The sequence below is a fragment of the Arachis hypogaea genome, chromosome 12 (genome assembly GCF_003086295.3).
Source record: "Arachis hypogaea cultivar Tifrunner chromosome 12, arahy.Tifrunner.gnm2.J5K5, whole genome shotgun sequence".
Taxonomy (NCBI): Eukaryota; Viridiplantae; Streptophyta; class Magnoliopsida; order Fabales; family Fabaceae; genus Arachis; species Arachis hypogaea.
The window spans coordinates 88,361,333-88,384,368 of NC_092047.1; the positions used below are offsets into that span (position 1 = coordinate 88,361,333).

The 23,036-nt window shown below is 36.8% G+C and overlaps 1 non-coding gene across 1 annotated transcript; it reads right to left on the minus strand.

Moving 5' to 3' along the window:
• Positions 1-17,662: 17,662 nt before the first annotated feature.
• Positions 17,663-17,770, minus strand: LOC112731758 (small nucleolar RNA R71). The gene has a single exon (XR_003167520.1). It is a non-coding gene; the product is annotated as a small nucleolar RNA R71 (small nucleolar RNA).
• Between the last annotated feature and the right edge of the window lie 5,266 nt (positions 17,771-23,036).

The following is a 23,036-nucleotide window of genomic DNA, read 5'->3' on the forward strand; positions in this document are numbered from 1 at the left end:
TTTGTACATCAATAAGAGTTCGTCCAGTTGCTAGGAAAGGTCTTCCTAGAATGAGAGTTGCACTCTTGTGCTCCTCTATTTCCAGCACTACAAAGTCAGTGGGAAAGGCAAATGGCCCAACCTTGACAATCATGTCCTCAATGATGCCTGATGGATATTTAATGGAGCCATCAGCAAGTTGAAGACATATCTGGGTTGGTTTGACTTCTTCAGTCAACCCAAGCTTTCTGATAGTAGATGCAGGTATTAGGTTGATACTTGCTCCAAGGTCACATAGAGCTGTCTTGATGCAAGCACCCTCTAGTGTGCATGGTATCATAAAGCTTCCTGGATCTTGAAGCTTTTCTGGTAAGCTTTTTAGAATGACTGCACTGCATTCTTCAGTGAAAAATACTCTTTCAATTTCTCTCCAATCCTTCTTATGACTTAAGATCTCTTTCATGAACTTAGCATAAGAGGGTATTTGCTCAAGTGCCTCTGCAAACGGGATCTTTATTTCAAGAGTCCTGAGATAGTCTGCAAAACGGGCAAATTGTTTATCCTGTTCCGCTTAGCAGAGCTTCTGAGGATAAGGCATCTTGGCTTTATATTCTTCAATCTTAGTTGCTGCAGGTTTATTCCCTACAGAAGTGGTTGGAGAAGCCTTCTTAGAGGGGTTACTATCAGCACTTGCAGGTGTCTGATCCCTCATTGGCGTTTGAACGCCAGGAATGGGGGCTGAATGGGCATTTAACGCCAGGTTCCCACCCTTTTCTGGCATTTGAACGCCAGATTTGGGCATCCATTGGGCGTTTAACGCCAGTTTTTCACCCTTTTCTGGCGTTTGAACGCCAGAATTATTCCTCTCTGGGCTCTTACTGTTCTCAGAGGGATTTTGGGCAGTGGTCTGGTCATCCTCTGTCAGTTGTTCCCTTTTTTGTTTTCTGCTACCTTGAGCGGAATTATTCAATGTCTTCCCGCTCCTTAGTTGGACAGCTTGGCATTCTTCTGTTCTCTGTTTAGATAGCTGTTGTCTTGTCTGATTCAATTGTGCTTCTATATTCTTGTTAACATTTTTAGTGTCTTGGAGCATATCTTTGAATTCTGCTAATTGTTTTGTCATAAGGAGTAATTGCTGATTAAGTTCAACAATCTGTTCTTGAGGATTGGGATCAGTAGTTACTGCCATAGCCTCTTCTTTTATGGAGGACTCACTGTTTGAGTACAGATGTTGATTTCTAGCAACTGTATCTATGAACTCTTGAGCTTCTTCAATTATTTTTCTTATGTGTATAGATCCACCAGCTGAGTGGTCTAGGAACATCTAAGCTTTTTCTGTAAGCCCATAGTAGAAGATGTCTAACTGTACCCACTCTGAAAACATTTCAGAGGGGCATTTTCTTAGCATCCCTCTGTACCTCTCCCAGGCATTATAAAGGGATTCATGATCCTCTTGTTTAAAGCCTTGGATGTCCAGTCTTAGCTGTGTCATCCTTTTTGGAGGGTAAAATTGATTCAAGAATTTGTCTGATAACTGTCTCCATGTTTTTATGCTTGCTGTGGGTTGGTTATTTAACCACCTCTTAGCTTGATCTTTTACAGCAAATGAAAATAGTAATAATTTGTAGACATCCTGATCTACTTCTTTATCATGTACTGTGTCAGCAATTTGTAAGAACTGTGCCAGAAACTCAGTAGGTTCTTTTTATGGAAGACCGAAATACTGGCAATTTTGCTGCACCATGATAATGAGCTGAGGATTTAGCTCAAAGCTGCTTGCTTTGATGGGAGGTATACAGATGCTACTCCCATATGCAGCTGTAATGGGGTTAGCATATGACCCCAGAGTCCTTCTGGACTGTTCACTTCCACTTATGTCCATGATGGAGAAAAGGGAATTGATATGAATTATATTTTTTTTTTATTTAAAAGTAACCAAAAATAATAAGTAAAATAAATGGAAAATAAAATAAAATTTTGAAAACAAAAATAAAATAAAATAAAATATAAGCAAATTGAAAACTAAATTAATTAATTAATTAAAAAGATTTTGAAATTAGCAATTAAAATGATATGATTGAAAATTATTTTGAAAAAGATATGATTGAGAAGATATGATTGCAAATTAAAAAAAAAAGATATGATTGAAGAAATTAAAAAGATTTGATTTTTGAAAAAGATTTGAAAAGATCAATTTTTGAAATTAGAATATTGACTTGACTAAAAAAAAGATATGATTTTGAAAATCTTTGACTAAATTAATGCAAAATTTTGAAATTTATGAGTAAAATAAGGAAAGGATATTTTTTTATTTTTGAATTTTAATGCGAAAAGAGAAAAACAACAAAATGACACTAAACTTAAAAATTTTAGATCAAAACACAGAGAACAAACAAGAAAACTTTGAATGTCAAGATGAACACCAAGAACACTTTGAAGATCAAGATGAACACCAAGAACAAATTTTTGAAAAATTTTTAAGTAAATAAAAGCACAAAAACACACCAAACTTAAAATTTTTAGAGAATCAAACAAAAATTTTTGAAAAATTAAAGGAAAACACAAAGAAGACACCAAACTTAGAATTTTTAAAAATCAAGCAAGAACTGAGGACATGAAATTTCGAAAAATTAAAAGAAAATAAAAGCATGCAATTGACACCAAACTTAAAATATAAAACTAAACTCAAATAAAAGACTCTAAACCAACAAAAATAATTTATTCCTAATCTAAGCAACAAGATAAACTGTCAGTTGTCCAAACTCGAACAATCCCCGGCAACGGCGCCAAAAACTTGGTGCACGAAATTACAATCACACTTTTGCAACTCCGCACAACTAACCAGCAAGTGCACTGGGTCGTCCAAGTAATACCTTATGTGAGTAAGGGTCGATCCCACGGAAATTGTCGGCTTGAAGTAAGCTATGGTTATCTTGTAACTCTTAGTCAGGATATCAATAATTCTCAGATTTAATTGTAAAAAGTAAAGGAACATGAAATAAATACTTGTTATGCAGTAATGAAGAACATGTTGAGGCTTTGGAGATGCTTTGTCTTCTGAATCTCTGCTTTCCTACTATCTTCTTCTTCATGCACACAAGGCTCCTTCCATGGCAAGCTTTATGTTGGGCATCACCGTTGTTAATGGCTACTTCCTGTCCTCTTAGTGAAAATGTTCCAAATGCGCTGTCACCGCATGGCTAATCATCTGTCGGTTCTCGATCATGTCGGAATAGGATCCATTGATCCTTTTGCATCTGTCACTACGCCCAACAATCGTAAGTTTGAAGCTCGTCACAGTCATCCCTTCCCAGATCCTACTCAGAATACCACAGACAAGGTTTAGACGTTCCGGATCTCAGGAATGGATGCCAATAATTCTAGCCTATACCACGAAGGTTCCAATTTTAGATTAGAACCCCAAGAGATACACATTCAAGCTTGATTGCATGTAGAACGGAGGTGGTTGTCAGGCACGCGTTCATAGGTGAGAATGATGATGATTGTCACGGATCATCACATTCATCATGTTGAAGTGCGAATGAATATCTTAGAATAGAAGCAAGCGTGATAGAATGGAAAACAGTAGTAATTGCATTAATTCATGAAGAACAGCAGAGCTCCTCACCCCCAACAATGGGGTTTAGAGACTCATGCCGTAGAGAATACAATAGGAAATATGTAAAGTGTCATGAGGTACAAGATGAATCACTAAAAGTAGTTTTTATAGTAAACTGGTGACCTAGGGTTACAGAAAATGAGTAAGCGAGGGTGTTTAGTGTAAAAATCCACTTCCGGGGCCCACTTGGTGTGTGCTTGGGCTGAGCATTGAAGCTTTCATGTGTAGAGATTTTTCTTGTAGTTAAACGCCAGCTTTTGTGCCAGTTTGGACGTTTAACTCCAGCTTTTGTGCCAGTTCTGGAGTTAAACGCCAGAATTCTTGAGCTGACTTAGAATGCCTGTTTGGGCCATCAAATCTCGAGCAAAGTATGGACTATTATATATTTCTGGAAAGCTCAGAATGTCTACGTTTTAACGCAATTGAGAGTACGCCAATTGGGTATCTGTAGCTCCAAAAAATCTACTTCGAGTGCAGGGAGGTCAGAATCCAACAGCATCTGCAGTCCTTTTTCAGCCTCTGAATCAGATTTTTGCTTAGGTCCCTCAATTTCAGCCAAAAAATACCTGAAATCATAGAAAAACACACAAAGTCATAGTAAAGTCCAGAAAAGTGAATTTTAAATAAAAACTAATAAAAATATAATAAAAACCAACTAAAATATACTAAAAACATAGTAAAAACAGTGCCAAAAAGCGTATAAATTATCCGCTCATCATTAAGTCCAAGAATCTTCATGTCAGTGGTGGGGACGAATGTCGTTGGCATTCTTTTTGATAAAAAATGGTTCAAAGGTTACTTGTATGAAATCGGAGGTATACGACTACGCCTCTACGAAACTTGGTTTTAAAGAAACATTTGGTAGAAATGCATTTTACCTCAGGAACCAGGGGCCCAATCTCACTTACCTATGGGCTAGGATTGATACATCGTTGCTGGAGAAAGTCAGCGCGGTCTGAGGTTAATTGAATCCTATCTATGCTACTAGTGACACATGACCAGTCTTTGTTCATCCCCTCAGACCTATCGGTCAACGACCCAAATAGAATCTTTTTTCCCTTACGCAAAATGCCTCTGGATCCCTTCTTCCCAGATGATTTAGATTGGCTGTGACGGCGAATAAAGTGGAAGGAGCCGTTGTCCGAGCTATTCAGTGGTGTAGCAGTGGGTACATAATCAGGATCTTCTTTGCTAGTGGTTGTTGCACTAGTCTTTCGCATCTTGTACGCGTGGATTGTCTTCTCTGCGTTGTTTGTCATTATGTCGGCTTTCGAAAAAAGATTTCATGTTTGACTACACTGCATGTGGAGAGTTGCTACCAATGACCGGAGAATCCACCCTCAGAACTAGAGCTTGTTTGAGCATTCCCATCACAGACTCATTGAATTGATCCTGGTTAGCCACGATAAACTTCAATTCCATTATCTGGTTTTGGATTAATTTGACTTCGTCAGCTAGGACGGACCTAGCCTATGCGCCACCTGCCATTGTGTCACCGTCATCCTTACTATACATAGACAACACGACCAAAAAGATCAGCCCATAAACAAGCTAGATTTGTTTTGAAACACCATAAACGATTACAAGCAGGGACGAGTCTAAGGGGTCAAGTACTGTCCTTGGCCCCCAAGATTTTGAAGAAGTATATATATGGAGTATGTGCATGATAAAATAAAAAATATTTAGCGATTATATATGTAATTATTTTTAATAATATGATAGGCTTAAGTTTCAATTATCGCCTTCAATATTTTCACTTAATTAAATTTATATCATACACTTAAGTCTTTATACTCTTTCAAATTAATTTCTATATGCTGAATTGTATGGATATAATGACTTACATCATTTTGTTTTAATAATTATATTCTCTACTTTAGATATTATTTTCTTGTAAGTAATACAGAGTTTTTTTCTAAACTTATATTATTGAAAAAATATTTTTTTTCATGATAACTTATTTCGACTATAGTCTTATTTTCAAAGTTGTATTTTGTATTCTATAAGAGTGCCGATAATTTTTAGATGGTTAATAATCTATAATTTATTTTTGAGTTTTTGAAATTTTTAAAAGAACTAATTTTAATTAAAAAGATATGTAATAACTTCTTAACTAAAAATACCAGAAACCTACCATAAAAGCATTGGTATCCTATAATTTTATAGAGTACTTTACATATTCTGATATTTCAGATATGTAATTCTCATATGAAAAACAAAATTATGAAAAAAATTCTATATTTTTTCTATGGATATTCCTAAACGTTAAAAAAATAGCAATTAAGGAATTACATATCATGCATAAATTAATCTTATATCATAAACAATATAAAAAAAATAAAAAATTTATAAAAAATTTGGCTCCGACATCAAAATTTTTAGTCTCGTCCCTGATTATAAGAAAGTTTGATTACAAGAAACGATTGCAAGAAACGATGAAAAGAAGTTGTGATTGAGGTTGCGACAAACCTGGTATTCGGAACCACTAGTGTAGTGCCCCTGCTTCTATGAAGCACACGGTTAGTTTACGGTTGTGTGTAACGATCCACGATAGACATCGGGATCTCCTTGTCAGAAGAAACGTCCACCATGGTTGGCCTCCGAATCGACACCATGAGCTTTGCGGTATGGACCTGCTATGAGAAGACATAGTTAATTCTCCACTCATTTAACAGTGTGTGTAGGGTTTCAGCAATTAGGAGATATACTAAACGGTTTTTAATGCTTGTGTGAGGGTTTCCTTATGGGGAACTAGTCTGGGTATTAATGGAGGGTTTTTTCTTTTGCTATTTATATAAATAGGTTAGAAAATGGCTTATAGTCCTTTTTTGGCCTATTAAGTTATGTTAGAAGCAAATGACCTCTAAAAAAAGAGAGAGAACCATTATAGTTAACATTTTTATTCAAAATAAAGGGCAATTCTTTTTTGCTGCTAAGGGGCCTAAGTATTCTCCTTATTGGGGCTACTCATATGGGATTTAACCAAAAGCCAATTTGGGTCAGGAAATAATCATCCAAGATTAAGGCTTTGCATTTATCAAATGTAAAAGAGATGAGGTTAAAAAATAAATAAAGATTATACTAAGATAAATATTGGGCCAAGCATGTTCTCTATCGATTCAAGTAAGTCCCACATGATACAAATAGCATCTGCCCTGGACTCACACATGTTAATTTTGGTGCAATCAATACTCAAACATACTCATAGTCGAGGTACTGTGCAAAACTTATAGAACCATTTTCGCGTAATAAAAAAATTACACAAAATGATAGAATATACTTAATCACATGGGTCTTGTATCGAAATTTTTATTATTAGGATAGAGGGAATACGAATCTTTTTAGCAGCAAGACACATAGGCTAGTCATATAACATTTAATAGGAGGTTGGGTATTTAGTATAAAAACTAGAAAAGGTGAATCTTGTGGCACATTTTTTCTACCGTTGCTACAGAATGGTCTGGTTTTTCACTTGTGTAGTCAGCAGTGTAAACTCCGAGTAATTAGTAAATAAATAATCAATAAACTAATTATTAATAAAAGTAATTAGAAAATTAGATTTGATAGTTTAATGTAATAGAGCTAATTAAAACATGAATTTTGACACCAATTTCAAAGAGTTTGGCCCAAGATTGGGCCGAACGGGCTGAACTAGTCGAGCCGGGCCCAAAAATAGGCCCAAGCACAACCCAACATCCCAAGTAATTTAAGAAGAAGTATTCTTCCTCCTTCCATTCAGAAAGGAAACGTTGAAAGCATGCTCAAGGTGAGGGGAAGGAGACATAACCCTAACACCACAAACAATCCACCATAACTTCTCGCTCCGAGCTCCGATCGCCGCACCGTTTGCGGCCACGTGACTAGCGCGTCGAGCTCTACAAAACCCATAACTTTATTCCAGAGGTAAGTCACATTTTCCTTTTTAATTTCATCTTCACAAATTTTGAATTCAATGTGTAATCATGTTGGATTTTTCTTGAATTCGGTGTTTAGGTTCGAATTAACTCGCGAGTATTGCTAGGTTTTGACCCAATTCTCCGTTGGTAAGGTGAGGATAACTCTAACCCTTGTGAGATCTGAATTCAAGTGAGAGTTATGTTTATTTAGTAATGTTCATTGAAATTAGATTGAGTAGTGATGTTAATTGAGGCTTGTTGATGGAATTGGTGGTATCAGAAAGCTAGATGTTGGGCTGAGGTAGCTGAGTTTTCTGTTTGTGGTGTAATTTTGGAACCTTAGAATTTGTGGAACGGTGCTAGTTGAGGCGTTCCAGACATTACAAGGAATCGGCCAAGGTATGGTTTAGGTTTCTCGTATTTAACATGTAATGTTCTGTGAAAACTTAGGCTAGATGACCACAGAATAGGATGAATGCATGTGTATGTTAAATTATTTGGTACCTTGAGAATGATTGTGAACTATGTTAGGAGTTGGTTGTTGTTTGATGTTGGGGATGAAGGATAGAATGTTATATGATGCTTTAATGATAGATTGAATAATTGTGATATGAATGTTAATCAATTAGTAAATGTTGGGCCGGAGGCCATGAATTGAGGCTGAAGGCCATAAATTTAAGCCGGAGGCCGAAAGAAACGTAAGAAAGGTGAATGATGCTCGTATAAGCAATGATAATGGTGATATTAAATTTATAATGATGATGTTTGTATGAATGATGATTTATGTATGGCTTGAGTTGAAGAGGGTTAAGAGAGTTGATAATGAGAATTGAATAGGTAAGTTTTGGGATATGAATTGGACAGTGAAATGTGAATTGGTATGATTAGATATTGTCAACAAGGCTTGGAGTTTTGGTATTGAAATATGAGTTATGATTTTGGTGAAATAGAGGTTTGAATATTTTTGTGAAAAACTTATTTTTGGGCCGAACTTCGGCGAGCTATAACTTGGCTTCCGGACCCCATATGATTTCAAATTTATTTCACATGAAAATTGGGTCTGTGAAGTTTATGCTGTTTGAGGAACGGAAGAAAAATGTTTTAAAACGAAAAAGTTATGCGCGTTAGAAGTTTGGTACTGAAAAGGTGAAATTTTACAACTTAAGCATTTTTCTGATTCTGCATAACTCGCGTACGCGAGCCACCACACGAGATGCGACCAACCCCTACGGGTTGGGCATCTCGTGTACGTGAGGTAGGACATGCGTATGTGAGCAAGGAACTTTAGAGGGTTGTGTAAGCAACCCCTTGCACGCGACGCGACCAATCTCTACGGGTTGGGCATCTCGCATACGCGAGCAAGGGCGATGCATACGCGAGCAAGGAGAATTAGCCCTTGCGTACGCAAACCCTCTGTTTTCGGCAATTAAATTTTTGTGATTCAAAGCTACACTTCGAACCTCTAAACCTCTATTTTTGCCCTTTTAGCCTTAGAACATAGAGATAGGCTTGGTAATAAGTTAGAGCTAGGAAATAGAGGTAACTTGGAGATGAAGTAAAGGTTGAAAATGATGAGATTAAGCTATGGAAAGGAAGGTTACTTGGAAGTAAAAGGAAGGCCTAGAGTAACTGAACTGAGATGTTAATGATGAGATTGGGGATGACTATGTGTGGCCGGAATGGTCGAGATGTGTGGGTGTGGCCAGAATGGTCAAGATGGTAAGTTTTGAGTGCGATCCTGCTTGCTTGTTAACTTAAAAAGTGTATTCAGATGGCAAGTCGAGGACGGAAGTTCCCTCTCTTGGCGTGATGTGGATGTGGGGAATGTGAAAAGGCACTCTCCTTCGTATTGTTTCCCCTATATTCTTCTCTGGTTGCAAGGTGGAAAGGCACACTCCTTCAATGTGGAAAGGCACTCTCCTTCGTTTATGATCCTCCTGGAGATGCGCAACCTAGAGACAAATGTCTGGGTTAGCTACCAGATGTGTCGGGTTCTGGCAAAGTAACCAACACGTGAGCTCATGGCCAGTAAGATAGACATTCATCATATGCATATGTGTGCTTTGTTTGCTATGCATTAATTGGGAATGCCTAATTGATTATATTCTGCTAATTGTTGTAATTGTTACTTGAACTACTTGTTTTCTACCTATGCTTGCCTTGTCTGTTTTTTTGTCTATGCGAATTATTGGAGATGGAGGTATAGAGGAAAGGAGGAAATACTTAGAGTTACGGTTAAGTTAAGTTAGACTTAGATATCCTAGAAGACCACCTTTTATGGCTTTCGTCTTTAAATATTTTAAATTTTATAATCTGAGTGTTGGCGTTCTAGGATTGCCTCTGGCATTCCCAAGACCTTATATATTATATGCGTGGCACCTTTACTATACTGAGAACCTCTGATTCTCACTCCATACATATTTGTGGTTTTCAGATACAGGTCGAGAGGCCCCTCGCTAGGCGTCTGGAGCTTCTGCAGTGAAGTGGTTTCTTTTGGGATTTTTTTTATCTTTGATATATGTATATATAGATTCTCCTTTTATATACTTGTTTATTTGCTCCTCCTAGAGGTTTATGGAGAACTAGGATTTTATGTTTGTATTTTGGGATTCAAGCTATATATGTATGTATGTAAATATCCTCCAACCAGCCTTAGCTTCGCAAGCTGAGTTAGGAGCTTGTTATTTTGTACCTTTGACCCTCTATTCCTACTTTCCGCTTATTTATGCTTATGATCTTTTGTTTCTTCACATGCAAGAAGTTACATTCCTGAGCGTTGCGCTTTTTATTTTGCGAATTTGCTTTATCCGTATTTTCTAGACTCCTTGTATATTGTATCCTCTTCAATATTATTATGTATATATTTTATTTTTAGAGGTCGTAATACCTTGCCACCTCAGCTTTATGACTTAAGCATAAAACTCTGTTTGGTAGGTGTTACAAGCAGTGTTGATGGCAACACACGTTTAAAATATTACTTGTATGGATTAATGTTGCACCGTGTTTTATTGTGTAATCCTATCAATGGTGCCTCTTATCGCCTTCTGCTTGGTTGCATTCTCCTGCAGCACACGTGGAATCCAAAGCAAGTAAATTCTCTAAAAGGTAAGTAGAGTGGCCAATTCTCCGGTGTCTAGAATACTAATGACTAAAGATGGTCAAGAGTTGACCTTCAAATGAAATAGTAACACCTGGTAGATTTGGTTTCATAACTTTCCAATAATTTGAAGGGTGGTTAAGTGAGTGTGCAATAATTACTAGGAAGTTACTTGTGGATAGAATTGTCATTTGAGGTTATCTTATATGTTGTTAGATGTTGGACAAAAATGTTATTGGGTCATTGTGCAAAATAAAATAAAAACTGCTCATGTATAAGGTCCAATAAATTTTTTTGGCACGATTGTCAAATAAAATTTATTTTTTCAATAATTTGTTCCTTAATTTGTTTGTCTCTAACAAAAATAACTGTAAAAACATTATGATACCCTAAAAATTTTATTAAGGGAACAAAATTAGTATTTTTTTTGCGAGATGTATTTGTAAGCTTTATTTTTTATATTTTAAAAAATTGTTGGATTGTGGGAGTGTTCTTTTTTTATAATAATTATACAAAAAAATATAATAATGAATTAATATACATATATTAACATATGTAAATAAAGTATTTTAATAAAATTATAATAACTTAATTAACATATAAGAAAATTTAATAATTACAAAGTATTTTACTATTTTAATATGTTGACAATGTTGCTTATAATATGTTTAATAATAGTATCTTCGAAAATATTTCATACCATTATATTTTATTTGTTATCTTTTGTGTAATATGAAAAAAATACATGTCAATATGTATTTGTGTGAGAAAGATAAAAAAATATAAAATTAAAAAATACCAAAATTCAAACTAAACAATCACTTTTTTAAAAATTTAGGTTCAAATAATGAAATCTCTTTCTCTTTGTAAATTAATCATTCAATAATTTTTTGTGATTTGATTGTAGAATTGATTCTGTGTAAATTTTACAGTAATTAACCATTCCATGCAAGACTAAAACTTCACTAAATAAAGGATTATGCTTTGTGTACACTAAAATTAGCCACTAAAGTCAGTCACGAGTATAAAATACATGTTACGTTCTCTTATCTACCTCTTTTTTTTTTCTATTTCTCTCTATCCTTTGTACTTTATATATAATTTATATTTTATATTAGTAATTTGAAAAATTAAAATGTGCCATCACATATTCTTTTATTGTAATTAAAATGAAATTTTTCTTTAGCTTCCAAAATTAACAAACTCCCTCTCTCATTCTTCTTTTTTATCTTTCTCTCTCTTTTATCTAGTTCTCTATTTTTCTCTACCCTTCTATTCTACAAAAAATAAAATTAATAATACAATATAATATAAATAAAAAATATTATTATTGTAAGAACCGCGATTAATTAACCATTTAATTAAATAATAAAATTTGCCCAAAATAGGTTCCAAAAGATTAGAATGTTAATTAGGGAATTTAAATATGTTTTTTGGACTCGGTAGATTTTTCTGAGTTTCTGCGCAAAACCGCATAAAAACGCGAGCCGGTAATTTAGTCGGCAGTACCGGCTCAAGATTGTTCAGTATTGTGCGAAGATGATAAAAATAGTAAAAAGCTTAAGAAAATAATTAGAATTGAAAACCAGGCACTAATTTTAAAGATTTGGCCCAAAGTTGGGCCAAACGAGCCAAAAACACTAACGGTTGGACCGGGCCCAAGTTAGGCTCAAGCCCAACATATATAAGTTCATTAAATGAACTCATTCAGCATCATTCTTCACTAAAACACAACACACACCAGCTGAAGTGAGAAGAGATGAGAAGAGAGAAAACATTATTCATCCTCCACTTCCGGTGGCTATAACTCGAGCTACAGTGCTCCGATTCGCGTGCCATCAGCGGCTATACGAAGGTCTCGCTGAGCCCTTTAGTTTTATCTAAATTTTATAGGTAAGATTTCAAAACTTCATTTCCTTTAATCTTCCCTAAAAATTCAAAATTTAGGTTTTGATTTTGAGTGAATTTTGGTGTTTTGATTGATTAGGTGGTCTCTAAGGTTGGGCTATTGGTAGTTTGTACCCCAAACACCATCGGAAACCCTAGGTATTGATTTATGATAATTTATATGGTTTTAGTTAAGTTCTTGCACTTGTTGCAGTTGATTTGGAGCTTGGAATGTAAGTTGGTGAATTGTTGGTGATTGGAAGCTTGTTTGGTCTCAATCTTTGGTTTTTGGCATATTGGGAATCGACCAAGGTATGGTTTCAGTTTTTTCTATATAAAGTTTAATATTTCTGGACACTTAGGGTAGTGACCCATAGGATAGGTTTGAATTGAATTGGTTGTTGAACTTATTGAATGAGAATGTATGATGATTTGATAATTTTGATTATTTTGATGAGTTGTGTTATTGATGTTGATAAATTGTGTTGGAGATTGATATTGAAGTGGAATGATGTTAATTGTGATGATTATTAGTGATAGAATGATGGTTGATGAGTGTGTTGGTTGAGAAATGGTTTTAATATGATAAATTGATCATTTGGGGTTGAGGATTGTATGATGTGAGTGGAAAATTTGATAAGAGTGGTAAATTGAGACAAAGAGGGTAAGTTCTTATGTGAATTGAAGTTTGATGTGGTTTAGGATTTGCTTTGATTGTGAATTTTGGAAATTTGAGAACCTTGTTAACTTTTGGTAAAAACCAGTTTTTAGTGGACTTTGACGGATCATAACTTGAGCCTCAGTTTTCAAACTTTATTGAAATTTGTCTTAAATAAAATTTCTTTTAAAGATCTTTACATTGATATAAAGTTTGATAAAAATGGATTTTTGTAGAGGAAGTTATGACTGTTTAATGTTTGGTGCCAAAAACTGAATTCTACAACTTTGAAATTTTTCTGAGTCTGGTAAGGGTTGCGTACGCGACATGGTGTGCGCGACTGATGAGCGGATAATTTATACGCTTTTTGACATTGTTTTTAGTAGGATCTAGTTACTTTTAGGGATGTTTTCATTAGTTTTTATGTTAAATTCACATTTCTAGACTTTACTATGAGTTTGTGTGTTTTTCTACGATTTCAGGTATTTTCTGGCTGAAATTGAGGGACCTGAGCAGAAATCAGATTCAGAGGTTGAAAAAGGACTGCTGATGCTGTTGGATTCTGACCTCCCTGCACTCAAAGTGGATTTTCTGGAGCTACAGAACTCGAAATGGCGCGCTTTTAATTGCGTTGGAAAGTAGACATCCAGGGCTTTCCATCAATATATAATAGTCCATACTTTGGCCAAGAATTGACGACGTAAACTGGCGTTCAACGCCAGCTCTCTGCCCAAAACTGGCGTCCAGCGCCAGAAAAGGATCCTAAACCAGAGTTGAACGCCCAAACTGGCACAAAAACTGGCATTCAACTCTACAAATGGCCTCTACACGTGCTACACTTAAGCTCAGCCCAAACACACACCAAGTGGGCCCCGGAAGTGGATTTATGCATCAATTACTTACTCATGTAAACCCTAGTAGCTAGTTTATTATAAATAGGACCTTTTACTATTGTATTAGGCATCTTTTGATCATCTTAGGATCTTAGGATCATCTTTGGACGCCTGGTTCTTAGATCAGAGGGGCTGGCCTCTCGGCCATGCCTGGACCTTTCACTTATGTATTTTTAACGGTAGAGTTTCTACACTCCATAAATTAAGGTGTGGAGCTCTGCTGTTCCTCAAAGATTAATGCAAAGTACTACTGTTTTCTATTCAATTCTTCTTATTTCGCTTCTAAGATATCCATTCGCACCCAAGAACGTGATGAAGGTGATGATTATGTGTGACGCTCATCATCCTTCTCCCCTATGAACGCGTGCCTGACAAACACTTCTGTTCTACATGAATTAAGCTAGAATGAATATCTCTTAGATCTCCTAACCAGAATCTTCGTGGCGTAAGCTAGAATGATGGCGGCATTCAAGAGAATCCGGAAAGTCTAAACCTTGTCCGTGGTATTCCGAGTAGGATTCAATGATTGAATGACTGTGACGAGCTCCTAACTCGCGATTGCAGGGCGTTAGTGACAGACGCAAAAGGATAGTAAATCCTATTCCAGCATGATCGAGAACCGACAGATGAATAGCCGTGCCGTGACAGGGTGCGTGAGCATATTATTCACTGAGAGGATAAGATGAAGCCATTGACAAGGGTGATGCCTCCAGACGATTAGCCGTGCCGTGACAGGGCATTGGATCATTTTCCCGAGAGATGACCGAAAGTAGCCATTGACAGTGGTGATGTATCACATAAAGCCAGCCATGGAAAGGAGTAAGACTGATTGGATGAAGATAGCAGGAAAGCAGAGGTTCAGAGGAACGAAAAGCATCTCCATTCGCTTATCTGAAATTCCTACCAATGATTTACATAAGTATTTCTATCCCTATCTTATTATATTAAATTCGAAAACACCATTATCACTTTATATCTGCCTGACTGAGATTTACAAGGTGACCATAGCTTGCTTCATACCAACAATCTCCGTGGGATTCGACCCTTACTCACGTAAGGTATTACTTGGACGACCCAGTGCACTTGCTGGTTAGTTGTATCGAAGTTGTGACAATTATGAATTAAGATCAAAGCACCAAGCTTTGGAGCCATTACCAGGGATTTGTTTGAGCCTGGAGATCACAATTTCGTGCACCAAGTTTTTGGCGCCGTTGCCGGGGATTGTTCGAGTTTGGACAACTGACGGTTCATCTTGTTGCTCAGATTAGGTAATTTTCTTTTTGTTTTCTTTTCAAAAATTTTTCAAAAATAATTTCAAAAATCTCTCATCTGTTTTCGAAAAAAAAAAAAGTTTTCAAAAAAAATTTTTTATTCAAGATTTTTAAGAATGAATTCTAGTGTTTCATGAAGCATGTGAGGCCTGGCTGGCTGTAAAGCCATGTCTAAATTTATTTGGACTGAGGCCTGCACTTTGTTATCAAGATCAATATACTCTCGTGTTAAAGACTAAAGCTTGGCTGGCCATTGGCCATGTCTAGTATTTTGGACTGGAGCTTTCTTTGAAAGCTTGGCTGGCTAGTGAGCCATGTCTAATTCCTGGACTGAAGCTTTAGACTAACATGGCAAGATTCCTGGAATTCATATTAAAAATTTTGGAATCCTTATTTTTCCTTTTAATTTTCGAAAAATATAAAATAAAAATCCAAAAAAATTAGAAAATCATAAAAATCAAAAATATTTTTGTGTTCTTGTTTGAGTCTTGAGTCATGTTATAAGTTTGGTGTCAATTGCATATGCATCTTGTATTTTTTCGAAAATTCATGCATTCATAGTGTTCTTCATGATCTTCAAGTTGTTCTTGGTAAGTCTTCTTGTTTGATCTTGATGATTTTTTGTTTTGTGTCTTTTCATGTTTATCATATGCATTCTTGAATTCTTAGTGCGTAAGCATTAAAGAATTCTAAGTTTGATGTCTTGCATGTTTTCTTTGCATTAAAAATTTTTCAAAAATATGTTCTTGATGTTCATCATGACATTCAAAGTGTTCTTGGTGTTCATCTTAACATTCATAGCATTCTTGCATGCATCACATGTTTTGATCTAAAAATTTCATGCATTGCATTTTTTTTGTGTTTTCTCTCTCATCATAAAAATTCAAAAAATAAAAAAAAATATCTTTCCCTTTTTCTCTCATCAAATTCGAAAATTTGGATTGAATTTTTCAAAAATTTTTAAAATCAAATTGTTTCTCATGAGTCAAATCAAATTTTCAATTTGAAAATCTTATCTTTTTCAAAATCTTTTTCAAAAATCAAATCTTTTTCAAAATTCTTAGTTATTTTCGAAAATTCCAAAAATATTTTTTAAAAATCTTTTTCTTATTTTTATACCATATTTTCGAAAATAACAATAACAATTAATGTTTTGATTCAAAAATTTGAAGTTTGTTACTTGCTTGTTAAGAAAGTTTCAAACTTTAAGTTCTAGAATCATATCTTGTGATTTCTTATGAATCAAGTCATTAACTGTGATTTTAAAAATCAAATCTTTTTCAAAAACTAATTTCTATCATATCTTTTCAAAAATATCTTCTTATCTTATCTTTTTCAAAAATATCTTTTCAAAATATCTTTTCTAACTTCCTAACTTCTTATCTTTTCAAAAATTTGTTTCAACTAACTAACTAACTTTTTGTTTGTTTCTTAACTTTTTCAAAACCACCTAACTAACTCTCTCTCTCATTTTTCGAAAATATCTCTCCCTTTTTTTCAAAATTTCTTTTTAATTTATTAATTATTTTAATTTTTTTAAAAAAAAATTCGAAAAAATACTAAACTTTTTCAAAAACTATTTTCAAAAATCACTAACTCCTTTTCAAAAATAAATTTCGAAAATTCCCTCCTTCTCTCCCATCTCATTCTATTTATTCATTCATATCCTAACATCTCATCTCACATTCCAATCCTCACAGTTGTGTTTCTTCCTTTACATCACATCCTTTATCTCCCCCTCTTCTTCTACTTACAAAGGGATCCCTATACTGTGGTATAAAGGATCTCTATTATTATTATCATTTTTCTGGCCATTCTTCCTTGTCATATGAGCAGGAGCAAGGATAAGAACATTCTTGTGGAAGCAGATCCAGAACCTGAAAGGACTCTGAAGAGAAAATTAAGAGAAGCTAAAATACAACAATCCAGAGATAACCTTTCAGAAATTTTCGAACAGGCAGAGGAGATGGCAGGCGAAAATAATAATAATGAAAGGAGGATGCTTGGTGAGTTTACTGCACCTAATTCCAATTTACATGGAAGAAGCATCTCCATTCCTGCCATTGGAGCAAACAACTTTGAGCTGAAACCTCAGTTAGTTTCTCTGATGCAGCAGAACTGCAAGTTTCATGGACTTCCATCAGAAGATCCTTTTCAGTTCTTAACTGAATTCTTGCAGATATGTGATACTGTTAAGACTAATGGCGTAAATCCTGAAGTCTACAGGCTCATGCTTTTCCCTTTTGCTGTAAGAGACAGAGCTAGACTATGGTTGGATTCTCAACCTAAAGACAGCCTGAACTCTTGGGATAAGCTGGTCACGGCTTTCTTAGCCAAGTACTTTCCTCCTCAAAAGCTGAGCAAGCTTAGAGTTGATGTTCAAACCTTCAGACAAAAAGAAGGTGAATCTCTCTATGAAGCTTGGGAAAGATACAAACAGTTGACCAAAAAGTGTCCTTCTGACATGCTTTCAGAATGGACCATCCTGGATATATTCTATGATGGTTTATCTGAGCTATCAAAGATGTCACTGGACACTTCTGCAGGTGGATCCATTCACCTAAAGAAAACGCCTGCAGAAGCTCAAGAACTCATTGACATGGTTGCTAATAACCAGTTCATGTACACTTCTGAAAGGAATCCTGTAAGCAATGGGACGCCTATGAAGAAGGGAGTTCTTGAGGTTGATACTCTGAATGCCATATTGGCTCAGAATAAAATATTGACTCAGCAAGTCAATATGATTTCTCAGAGTCTGCATGGAATGCAAGCTGCATCCAACAGTACTCAAGAGGCATCTTCTGAAGAAGAAGCCTATGATCCTGAGAACCCTGCAATAGCAGAGGTGAACTACTTAGGTGAACCTTATGGAAACACCTATAACTCAACATGGAGAAATCATCCAAATTTCTCATGGAAGGATCAAAAGCCCCAACAAGGCTTTAATAATGGTGGAAGAAACAGGTTTAGCAATAGCAAACCTTTACCATCATCAACTCAGCAACAGACAGAGAACTCTGAACAAAATGCTTCTAATTTAGCAAATCTAGTCTCTGATCTATCTAAGGCCACTGTAAGTTTCATGAATGAAACAAGGTCTTCCATTAGAAATCTGGAAGCACAAGTGGGCCAGCTGAGTAAAAGGATCACTGAAATCCCTCCTAGTACTCTCCCAAGCAATACAGAAGAGAACCCAAAAGGAGAGTGCAAGGCCATTGACATAAGCGCCATGGCCGAACCTGTGAGGAGAGGAGAGGACGTGAATCCCAAGGAGGAAGACCTCCTGGGACGTCCAGTGGTCAATAAGGAGCTTCCCTCTGGGGAACCAAAGGACTCTGAGGCTCATCTAGAGACCATAGAGATTCCATTGAACCTCCTTATACCCTTCATGAGCTCTGATGAGTATTCCTCTTCAGAAGAGAATGAGGATGTTACTGAAGAGCAAACTGCCAAGTTTCTTGGTACAATCATGAAGCTGAATGCCAAATTATTTGGCATTGATGCTTGGGAAGTTGAACCTCCCTTGTTCATCAATGAACTAAGTGATCTGGATCAACTAACATTGCCTCAGAAGAGACAGGATCCTGAAAAGTTCATATTACCTTGTACCATAGGCACCATGATCTTTAAAGCTCTGTGTGACCTTGGTTCAGGTATTAACCTCATGCCCCTCTCTGTAATAGAGAAACTGGGAATCTATGGGGTGCAAGCTGCTAAAATCTCATTAGAGATGGCAGACAGCTCTAGAAAACAGGCTTATGGACAAGTAGAGGACGTGTTAGTAAAGGTTGAAGGCCTTTACATCCCTGCTGATTTCATAATCCTGGATACTGGAAAGGAAGAGGATGAATCCATCATCCTAGGAAGACCTTTCTTGGCCACAGCAAGAGCTGTGATTGATGTTGACAGAGGTGAAATAGTCCTTCAATGGAATGAGAACTCCCTTGTATTCAAAACTCAAGGATCTCCCTCTGCAACCATGGAGAGGAAGCAAGAAAAGCTTCTCTCCAAGCAGAGTCAACCAGAGCCCCCACAGTCAAACTCTAAGTTTGGTGTTGAACTCCCATATCCAAACTCTAAGTTTGGTGTTGGAGAGTCTCAACAAAGCTCTGCACATCTGTGAGGCTCCATGAGAGCCCACTGTCAAGCTATTGACATTAAAGAAGCGCTTGTTGGGAGGCAACCCAATGTTTATCTAATTCTTATTTTTATTGTTTTTCATGTTTTCTTAGGTTCATGATCATGTGGAGTCACAAAATAAACAAAAAATTCAAAAACGGAATCAAAAACAGCAGAAGAAAAATCACACCCTGGAGGAGCATCTGTCTGGCGTTCAAACGCCAGAACAGAGCATAGTTCTGGCGCTGAACGCCCAGAATGGGAGCATCCTGGCGCTGAACGCCCAGAACAAGCATGGTTCTGGCGTTCAACGCCAGAAATGGCAGCAAATAGGCGTTGAACGCCCAAAATGGGCACCAACCTGGCGCTGAACGCCCAGAGTTGTGTGCAAGGGCATTTTGCATGCCTAACTTGGTGCAGGGATGTAAATGCCTTGACACCTCAAGATCTGTGGACCTCACAGGATCACCTCAGGATCTGTGGACCCCACAGGATCCCCACCTACCTCCACTCACTCTCTTCTCTCTTCTCAATCATCCTCTATTCCCAATAAACACTCTTCCCTAATTAACCCTTTACCACTCACATCCAAACACCCACTTTCCTTCAAAATTCAACATCTCTTTACCACCCAATCCCACCCATATGGCCGAATACACATCCCCCTCCATCTCCTCCATATCTTCTTCTTATTCTTCTATTCTTTCTTCTTTTGCTCGAGGGCGAGCAACATTCTAAGTTTGGTGTGGTAAAAGCATAGCTTTTTTGTTTTTTCCATAACCATTGATGGCACCTAAGGCCAAAGAAACCTCTAGAAAGAGGAAAGGGAAGACAAAAGCTTCCATCAAGGGTCTATAGCTCAGTGGTAGAACATTTGACTGCAATTCAAGAGATCCCTGAGATACCTCAAGGGATACATTTTCTTCCACACAATTATTGGAAGCAACTAAGGGTGGAACATCAAGAGCACTCCATCATCCTTCATGAAATCAGAGAAGATCTAAAAGCAATGAAGGAGGAGCAGCCAAGGCAAGGAAGAGACATAGAAGAGCTCAAGGACATCACTAAGGTGGACTCATTCCTTGTTCTTACTTTCTCTGTTTTTCATTTTCTATGTTATGTGCTTAATCTATGTTTGTGTCTTCATTACATGATCATTAGTAGTTAGTAACTCTGTCTTAAAGTTATGACTGTCCTATGAATCCATCACCTCTCTTAAATAAAAACTATTTTAATTCAAAAAGAACAAGAAGTACATGAGTTTCGAATTTATCCTTGAACTTAGCTTAATTATATTGATGTGGTGACAATGCTTCTTGTTTTCTGAATGTATGCTTGAACAGTGCATATGTCTTTTGAAGTTGTTGTTTAAGAATGTTAAATATGTTGGCTCTTGAAAGAATGATGACTAGGAGACATGTTATTTGATAATCTGAAAAATCATAAAAATGATTCTTGAAGCAAGAAAAAGCAGCAAAGAACAAAGCTTGCAGAAAAAAAAAAGAAAAAAAAAATAGGCGAAAAAAAAATATAGAAAAAAAAGAAAAAGAAAAAGCAAGCAGAAAAAGCCAATAACCCTTAAAACCAAAAGGCAAGGGCAAATAAAAAGGATCCCAAGGCTTTGAGCATCAGTGGATAGGAGGGCCTAAAGGAATAAAATCCTGGTCTAAGCGGCTAACCCAAGCTGTCCCTAACCATGTGCTTGTGGCGTGTAGGTGTCAAGTGAAAACTTGAGACTGAGCGGATAAAGTCAAGGTCCAAAGCAAAAAAAAAGAGTGTGCTTAAGAACCCTGGACACCTCTAATTGGGGACTTTAGCAAAGCTGAGTCACAATCTGAAAAGGTTCACCCAATTATGTGTCTGTGGCATTTATGTATCCGGTGGTAATACTGGAAAACAAAATGCTTAGGGCCACGGCCAAGACTCATAAAGAAGCTGTGTTCAAGAATCATCATACTGAACTAAGAGAGTCAATAACACTATTCGAAATCTGAAGTTCCTATAGATGCCAATCATTCTGAACCTCAATGGATAAAGTGAGATGCCAAAACTATTCAAGAGGCAAAAAGCTATAAGTCCCGCTCATATGATTGAAGCTCTGTTTCATTGATAGTTTGGAATTTATAGTATATTCTATTCTTTTTATCCTATTTTGATTTTCAGTTGCTTGGGGACAAGCAACAATTTAAGTTTGGTGTTGTGATGAGCGGATAATTTATACGCTTTTTGACATTATTTTTAGTATGTTTTTAGTAGGATCTAGTTACTTTTAGGGATGTTTTCATTAGTTTTTATGTTAAATTCACATTTCTGGACTTTACTATGAGTTTGTGTGTTTTTCTGCGATTTCAGGTATTTTCTGGCTGAAATTGAGGGACTTGAGCAGAAATCAGATTCAGAGGTTGAAAAAGGACTGCTGATGCTGTTGGATTCTGACCTCCCTGCACTCAAAGTGAATTTTCTGGAGCTACAGAACTGGAAATGGCGCGCTTCCAATTGCGTTGGAAAGTAGACATCCAGGGCTTTCCAGCAATATATAATAGTCCATACTTTGGCCAAGAATTGACGACGTAAACTGGCGTTCAACGCCAGCTCTCTGCCCAAAACTGGCGTCCAGCGCCAGAAAAGGATCCTAAACCAGAGTTGAACGCCCAAACTGGCACAAAAACTGGCGTTCAACTCCACAAATGGCCTCTGCACGTGCTACACTTAAGCTCAGCCCAAACACACACCAAGTGGGCCCCGGAAGTGGATTTATGCATCAATTACTTACTCATGTAAACCCTAGTAGCTAGTTTATTATAAATAGGACCTTTTACTATTGTATTAGGCATCTTTTGATCATCTTAGGATCTTAGGATCATCTTTGGATGCCTGGTTCTTAGATCAGAGGGGCTGGCCTCTCGGCCATGCCTGGACCTTTCACTTATGTATTTTTAACGGTAGAGTTTCTACACTCCATAGATTAAGGTGTGGAGCTCTGCTGTTCCTCAAAGATTAATGCAAAGTACTACTGTTTTCTATTCAATTCTTCTTATTTCGCTTCTAAGATATCCATTCGCACCCAAGAACGTGATGAAGGTGATGATTATGTGTGACGCTCATCATCCTTCTCCCCTATGAACGCGTGCCTGACAAACACTTCTGTTCTACATGAATTAAGCTAGAATGAATATCTCTTAGATCTCCTAACCAGAATCTTCGTGGCGTAAGCTAGAATGATGGTGGCATTCAAGAGAATCCGGAAAGTCTAAACCTTGTCCGTGGTATTCCGAGTAGGATTCAATGATTGAATGACTGTGACGAGCTCCTAACTCGCGATTGCAGGGCGTTAGTGACAGACGCAAAAGGATAGTAAATCCTATTCCAGCATGATCGAGAACCGACAGATGAATAGCCGTGCCGTGACAGGGTGCGTGAGCATATTATTCACTGAGAGGATAAGATGAAGCCATTGACAAGGGTGATGCCTCCAGACGATTAGCCGTGCCGTGATAGGGCATTGGATCATTTTCCCGAGAGATGACCGAAAGTAGCCATTGACAGTGGTGATGTATCACATAAAGCCAGCCATGGAAAGGAGTAAGACTGATTGGATGAAGATAGTAGGAAAGCAG